The following is an 8,740-nucleotide window of genomic DNA, read 5'->3' as shown; positions in this document are numbered from 1 at the left end:
GGAGGTGGATAGGTAGAGGAAGGCTGATAGCTGGGAGTAGGACTATGTTAGTTCTAATGGGTCACTATATCACTGCATAATACCAAAGACATGCATGGCAATGTTTTACTCAACACAAGGGAATTGAGAACTAATCATAACAGTTCTTCATTTAATAACGACGTTACTAAAAATTAACAGTTACACAACAAAACAATAACTAATCTTCCTAGCTAGCTTACCAGGGGTCACATGAATCACAATACATTTCGTGAAACGGATAAAACCTAAAAGGTACTCACATTATATCCCGCCAAGTGTGGAGATGACACCCACATGCCACACTTAACTCTATCCAAGACCTGACTGTCTTTTTCAAACTGTGTCGCCCACAAAGGGAGCCACTTCTTCATGACGTCACGTCTCACAGGTTCTCTCATTGGTTCATTCCTAAGGCATTAACCCTCACAGATCCCTGCAATTGGCTCACGTTTGGCTCACCGCTAGAACACAGAGGGTCAGAGTAGATGGTGCTAAATCTGAGTGGGGCTGTGTAACCGGTGGGGTTCCCCAAGGGTCAGTACTAGGCCCACTCTTGTTCATAATCTACATAAACGATCTATAGATACTGGGATCAGCAGTGACATAATCAAGTTTGCGCATGACACCAAAATAGGTCGGCAGATTAATTCAGGGCAGGATGCAAATGCATTACAGGAGGATCTAAATAAACTGCAGGGGTGGTCTGAAAAATGGCAAATGAAATTCAACACCAGCAAGTGCAGCGTACTTAATATTGGAAAAACATATACTGTCAATGTATATAGCCTTAACAACATCAACCTTGATAAGTACTTTTAAGCCCGGACCTACTGCCTAGTAAACAGTGTGTTAATGTTCGAAATAAGGCAAACAGAGTATTAGGTTTTTTATCTAGAAGTGTAAGTAATAAGATTGCGGAGGTCATATTGTAACTATATCTTGCGCTAGTCAGGCTGCACCTCGATTATGCTGTTCAGTTCTGGTGCCCTTATTATAGAATGTATATCAATTCACTGGAATCGGTACAGCGAAGAATAACGAAAATGATTCCGGGACTTAGATACCTTCCCTATCAAGATAGTTTAAAGAAACTAAACTTGCATTCCCTAGAAAGACGAAGAGTGCGGGGAGATATGATAGAAGTATTTAAGTGGGTGAAAGGAATCAATAAAGGAGATATAGATACAGTTCTTATAATATCCGAGCAGGATATTTAAGTTGAGTAAGTTTATGTTTAGGAGGGAGATAGGAAGGTACTGGCTTACAAATAGGGTGCTGGACGAATGGAACAAGCTTAGTAATTTTGTAGTAAATGCTGGAACGCTGGAAAGTCTTAAAAGGAGGCTAGATTGACTCATGTATGATAGAGAGTGGTAGTAACTCTCGACAGGAGCTGCCTTGCACAGGCCAACTTGCTTATTGCAGACTACTTATTTTCTTATGTTCTTATGCTCTTTTGCCGTTGTTACAATTTTTTTCTTCAGAAGCCGTTGTAAACAACCCCAGTCTTCAAAATACTGAAGGATATAATTTGTAGTTGACATCAATATAATTTAATCTACTACTCTGAATGTATCAAACAATGTTATACCATCCTTGTGTAAGACAAACAAATTATGGGAGAAATTATAGTATGAATCTGTGGCGGCCATTTTTCCCTTAACTGAAAATCCGGGACACCATCCCATCAGGTAATGACGGCAAACCAGATGAAGTGTCTAAAATGTCCGGAAAATTATTATGATGATGACAATGAATATTGTTTCCTCATGGAGATCAAATGATTCAGAGCGCTCGAGGTTGTATCATAAGTTCGATTTTTTAGTATAAAGTTTGTTTATAGCATCACACTTATTATATTTATTCCATTCAGTGCAATAATTAATTCTTATTTTATTATTATTTTCAAAATAAGTTTCATGTGGCGCTTTATATCCTTATCGTCAATAAATTTTTATCTAACTAATGTATTTATCTTTTTCGTCCAACAGGATTATGTCAATGACGGAAGCTGGGCTATTCTTCCATTGGCTTAAAACTGATGAGCCAAACTCCACTGTTTGTTATCGAGCTCCTACCAAGATCACAGTCAAGACTTCTCTCTCTCTCAGCAATATATGGGTAAATAATTCTTTCTTATCCTCAGAATTTAGATGTATTTGGCAATAATCTATGTCTTCATAACGAATAAAAAACTGCTTAACTACCACATAGGAATCAAAATGTTTTTACAATGCGTATTTCTTGGTAACTGATGGACACTTTCTTACATTCCAGGGAATGTTCGTGATCCTCGCTGCTGGCCACTTTGTCAGTCTATCTGTATTGTGTCTTGAGCTTCTGAACATTCGTCTTCAATAACTTGGGAACCATACGTTATCCACTTTTTGTTTGTGTTTACTGAACAGAGAACCATTTTCGTGTCGTTGGGGTGAGTTTAGTTGCACTTTTAGAGCCATTTTAATGTGAATTACTTCTTTTGTTCTCACATCACCTCTTAAAAGATAACTTTAACTAAGAATTCTAAATATGGTGTCCCTTAACCATTATTGATGAAACTCATGTCCTTCCCTATAGAGGACAATACACCCTATTTGATAGCAATAACCAACCAAATACAACACTGGCACAACTCTAGTCTCCTCATGTTCCTTCAACTGATCGTCCTTGTTGTGGAAACGTTTTAGACATGTTTCTCTTTATAATTTAACACCTTTATGTCAGCACTTTTCTTTCAGTCCTGATAACTGTCTTGGCCTCAGTTGTTTAAATGTGACGTCATCGATACACAGTAGATATGAAGAAACTAGTAAACCATACCTCCTACACAGAAGGTCTTAACTCACATTATTTTTAATTGTTGATATAATAATGTAATTAGTAACCCTGTTAAGCCCTTATAGAACTTAATTGTTGAATCGTAGTAATGACATTATAACAACCACCATCCTTCCTGTTAAGTGATTTGACTATTATAACTCAATCCATTAAATTTGCAAACTATGTTCTTTTTGTGATATTTTTCTTTCAGTCTAGCTAAACTATTATACTGTAATAATGGTCATACACGATCGTGTAGGTTCACCATAATACCTATACATAGTAGATGAATAGTTCATAAAAAATCTATAACCTAGCATTGCCTATCTACCTAAACTAACCTACCCCAACCTAACATTACTTAACCTACTTTAGGTTAATCTGGCTATCTTATTATGGTAAAGAAAGTCTTAAATAAAACAGAGGACATGTTAATACAATTTGAATTGGTGTCAATTAAATTGTAGGAATACAGATAAAAAATATTCCCATTTGGCAAAATTTTAATTTGCTTACACACACAGACATCTACTGTATGTACATTGTATATAAACATACAATACCCTAAAGTGTGAATTTGTGGCGGCCATTTTTCCCTTAACTGAAAAGCTGGGACACCATTCCACCAGGTAATGACGGCTAACCAGATGAAGTGTCTAAAATATCCGTAAAATGAATGAAAAACCTCATTTGTCACCCCTATCCCCAAGGTCCCGACCACACAGTCCACTCGTGACCTCAGGCCAGTTGCCATCACCCCCATACCCATACCTAGTTGTTTTTGAATGGGCATTTGCTATTATTTATCAGTCAATTGATCCACAACAATTTGGCAATATGAGGACCTCCTCTACGTCACAATGCTAGTTTCCTGGATTTTCTGCACAAAAACCTGGAGAAACGTAAGAAATCACTGACAGTTGCCCTTGTTGACTTCAGAAAGGCTTTTGACCTTGTTGATCACTGCACTGTTATCGACAAGGCCATTGCACTAGGGCTGCCCACCAACCTGGTCTTATGGCTCACTGATTTCCTGAGTGAGAGTCATCAGGCAGTGAGGTACTAGGGTTCTGTCTCCACATTCCAACACCTCACCTGCGGTGTTCCCGGGACCAAAATGGGACCACTGTGCTTCCTAATCCTGATTAACGACGCTCTATCGGACACTCCTCACAGGTGGAAGTACGTGGATGACTGCACTGTGGGGGTTACAGTGGACAACACCTCACCAGACTACTCATCGCTGCAAGGCACCCTGGACAGGTTACAGGCATGGACTATGGAGAACAAGGTCACCATCAATCACACCAAAACCGTAGTCATGCACATCAACACCGCCACCACTCCAGTGCAAGCTCCAGCAGTTACAGTGAGTACCCATCCTTTCCATTTAGTGCAGTCTGCCAAACTCTTGGGCGTAACTATAGACCACAAACTGTACTGGAAGGCCCATGTAAACAACACTAACAAGGCAGCCTCGTACCAGCTCTACATGCTACGACGACTCAGGTTACTTGGAGCACCCACGCCAGAGCTGAGGACTATCTACAACGCCTGTATTCTCCCCAAACTAACGTATGCGTCACCAGCCTGGTCGTCTTCTCTCAACTCTACCCAACAACGTCAGCTAGAGAAGGTACAGAAGAGGACTTGCAGAATCATGCTCGGCGCAGACTACTCCAGCTACAACAAAGCTCTCTCCACCCTGGAAATGCCATCCCTTAGTGACCTCCACCACCACGCACTAGCAAGGTTTGGTTGTGGACTACTGCACCATCCTCGTCATCGCCACCAACTACCTCCGGCAGTACCCCACCCATCTCGCGCAGTCCGCCACTACACCAAAATTCAGCCCATAAGAGCCCGCACTGATAGATATAAGAATAGCACCATCCCATCTATTATTAAAATAATAAATAGCTCCTGATTTATGTATTGTACAGCCCTGCAAATGTATTAAACGTATATTATTATGTCGAAATCACATGTAAGTTTGTATATTTTCAGCCACCGGCTGCAACGCTATTAATAAACCGTTTATTATTATTATTTATTATTATTAGTTAGGAATCTAACCAGGGACCTCTACCTGTGAACAAGGATCGCTGCCACTGCACTACAAGGACAACAAATGCAATTCCAGGCTTTGTTTTTATTTCACACAAAGCCTGCTCATTCGTCTTATTCTTAAGCAGCGTGAGACTCCAACAGGGGTTGCCAACTATGTGGCACTCTAGACTAGGAAATAATAACCACAATGATAGATAATAATGGTTAATGTGTGCATAACCAAGTTAAAAGCAGAAATATGTTGTAATGTTTACCCAGCAACAAGCATTCTGAAACCGAAGTCCAGACCCTGTCATCACTTCTATAGTGACCCATATCTTCACGAATATTAATGCTTTAATAGCAACGAGGAGTGTATGAGAGTTATATATCTAAATTAGATATATTCTGCATGTATATACTACGACGTGTGAGCAGATCAGGTGATAGTGAAAACATTGAGGCTTACAACTTGCATTTTTATCACTTGCAAAATTCCTCTTGACTCACATCGTTAAAAATACACCACTACAACCAACAGTATCTGAACAGGGCTGTTGGGATCTGAACTGGCCGTGCTCTGCAAACTCTCGCTATAAGCTCCCGACTAATGGTCGTCTACTTCTAACTTCTGACTTCATCGCCAATATGGTGGCCATTTCCTCAGTGACACAAATATTTTAACTTATCAAGATTAGATCACAAGGGTTTCAACTTTATTTTAAAAAACAATATATAGTGTATTTTTCTAACAGCGTGACAGCGTGTGTTGAATATTTTTCCCCAGAACCGTTAACTCGTCCATTACCGATTAGCGATAAATTCTATGTACTTATCCTTTTGGAAACTTCTGACAATAAAAATTAATGTACATGCATATGAAAACTTTAACACAAAACCTAACTTAACTTGACCTAACCTACTCTAACCTTACCTAGCCTAACCTAACCTTACCGAACCTACCCTAACCTTATCTAGTCGAACCTAACCTACCCTAACTTTACCTAACCTACTCAAACTTTACCTAATCTACTTTAGGTAGCATATTGCTATATTATGGTCGTAAAAGACACTTTAAATGAAACAGAAAGAAATTATCACATACGTATTAATGTTCGTTGAGTTATAGCAATTGTTACGCCGTCTCTTAATTTACTTTAATACCCCTGGTTCTAGGCGTAACCAAACAAAAAAAGTGAAGTAAATTAAAAGGGAATAAAAATAAATAATGCAAACCTTTGAGAATTTAATTAAATTAAATATTAACACAATAAAGAGCCTCGTAGGCTGTCACAACAAATTGATTCACTATCGAAACTTTTAAGACACAAATGATACTAAACATCGAAACATCAAAAGAATAAAAATAAAGCATTGGATTACGTTAACACTGCATAAACATATAAAATAACTAACACTGAAATTCACTATTGTGGAACAACACTGAATTACTTAAATGTAACTAAGCAAGCACTGATGGACACATAAGAGACATGAATAGGTCCTCACATAGACATACCACATTGGTGGCGACAGGAACAACACAGGAATAAATTTAAGTATAAATAACAGGTGACGGGTGTCACTCAAAAAAAGTGAACTGAATGACAAGGTGGACTGAACTCCGTTAGTTGGTGACTCCTATATATAGGGCCTTTTCCCGCTAGTGCGACCCTCAGGTGGGTCGTTTAACGATGCAGATGGTCGTTAGAGAACAAAGAATGCTTGTTACAATACTAAATGAAGAAATAAGATGGGCTTGAACAAATAATAACAGTTAAAACCTTAACAGCACAGGTAAGGTGACTAGATTATATAATAGTAAATATAACACATTATTACAGGAATAATATGGAACAACATGGAAGCATGTTATATAAAATAATCATAAAAAAATAAAAAAATACGACACGGTCGTAACACAATAAAAAAATATCCTTAATCTGCAATAATTTCAGTTGGTTTGTAACACTTCGACAATTATCCCTATTTAACATTAATTTAAATGTACAGGGTGGCCTTATAAATATGAGGTCAGGTCACAATCATGACATCCACTAATCCGCACACCAACATCAACACACACATAGAGGAGCTTAAGAGAAAGGGCGACGTGACTAGTCAAGTTAAGTCAGGTAAAAAATATGGGACCCACTAAATATAGCCAACATCTAGCTCTAAGGTTTTCAAAGCATTTTTAACCTTGGGCCACTGACAAATAAATTTATGTAAGATATTATCAGTTTTGTACAGATCATCACTAAGGTTTATGGAATTTAATTCCCTAATCAAACTAGCTTCAACAAGAAGTCCTTCTCTTACACATGATGATTTGCACACTTCTAAGCTTTTTTCCCAATCAATGGGATGATTATTATTCCTAACATGAACGAACAGGGCACTGCTTTCAGATGCTGTTCTGATATTGTACTTATGCTGTTTGATTCTGAGTTGCAATGCTTTCCCAGTCTGTCCTACATAATTTCCATTACATTTGCTACATGGAATACAATAAAATTTACATTCAAAGTTGGGCTATTCTTGATTAATATATTGGTAATGGTTGAGTCATACTTAAAAACAACATTAATATTTAATAATTTAAGGGACTGAACTAACGGGACAAATTCATTGCGATAAGGCAGAGTCAATGTATTCTTAAGTGGAGGAATTTGCTTGGTTTGAGTAGAATGAAAGGATTTTTTAACCCTTTTAAAACAATGATCAACAAACACTGAAGTGCACCCAAGTTTTTGTGCAATGGAACGAATGTGTTTCAATTCTTCATCAATAAATTCAGCGTCACAAATACGCAATCATCTCAAAAACATAGCAGAAAAAACTGACATTTTGGTAGACTCCAGGTCACTCTATAAAAAATGTATGAAGGGGTCTACCTGTGTAGGCTTTCTGTACATCTTAAATTTATAGTTATGGCCATTTCTAATGATAAGCATATCAAGGAACGGAAGGCATCCCTTTATTTCTCTTTCAATTTTGAATGTAATACTTGGGTCACTGTTTCTAGGCCAAAGACAAAGAACATCATCTACATATCTATACCATGGAGGAATAAAGTCCCCTATATTGGGTAGTAATCTAGACAATTACCCATATATATATATATATATATATATATATATATATATATATTACATGTTAGATCTGAACCCACGGCCCACGAGCCCATGACTGTGACCGGGGAACGCTACCTACTGGACCACCAGGATACTAAAAGCAGTCCTAGACTCTGTCAGTCATGGGCTCGTAAGCCGGGGTCTGAATCCTGGCGGTTGAGGTGTTAATGTATGTAGGTCCGTGCTTTATTGGGCTAATGAAATATATATATGGCTCCTCGTGTTTCGAAACCGATTTGGTAAAACGTTACTTGACCACCTACTTGATACGGGTAGTCCCCATTAGAGGTTCACGGCGCCATAAGCTCGTTGAACAGGCTTTGTGTGAAATATAACAGAGTCTAGACTGCTTTTAGTATCCTGGTGGTCCAGTAGGTAGCACTCCCCGGTCACAGTCATGGGCTCGTGGGCCTTGGGTTCGAATCCTGGCAGGTTGAGGTGTTGATTGTATGTAAAAGTCCGCATGCTTTATTCAAGACGAAAGCTATACTCCGTTGTTTCCATTTTCCCGTGTGATTTTATCAAGATATATATATATATATATATATATATATATATATATATATATATATATATATATATATGCTGATAACCAAGAAACACGAAATCCTCAATAGTAGAGAGGATAATGGAAAACAAATCGTGCAAATAGTGATTAATGCATACTCTAGGGCTACGTGTCAAATCTGCCTGATTGATTTTTTGAAATCCAC

The 8,740-nt window shown here is 38.1% G+C and overlaps 1 long non-coding RNA gene across 1 annotated transcript; it reads left to right on the top strand.

Annotated features, from left to right (window-relative positions):
- The first annotated feature begins 2,013 nt into the window (after window positions 1-2,013).
- LOC121855762 lies at window positions 2,014-4,068 on the top strand. Its single transcript, XR_006086841.1, has 3 exons — window positions 2,014-2,142; window positions 2,299-2,452; window positions 4,018-4,068. It is a non-coding gene; the product is annotated as an uncharacterized LOC121855762 (long non-coding RNA).
- The last annotated feature ends 4,672 nt before the right edge of the window (window positions 4,069-8,740 follow it).

Source organism: Homarus americanus, unplaced genomic scaffold (assembly GCF_018991925.1).
Source record: "Homarus americanus isolate GMGI-L3 unplaced genomic scaffold, GMGI_Hamer_2.0 scaffold41202, whole genome shotgun sequence".
Classification (NCBI taxonomy): domain Eukaryota; kingdom Metazoa; phylum Arthropoda; class Malacostraca; order Decapoda; family Nephropidae; genus Homarus; species Homarus americanus.
This window is presented reverse-complemented; position numbering and strand designations above follow the sequence as displayed.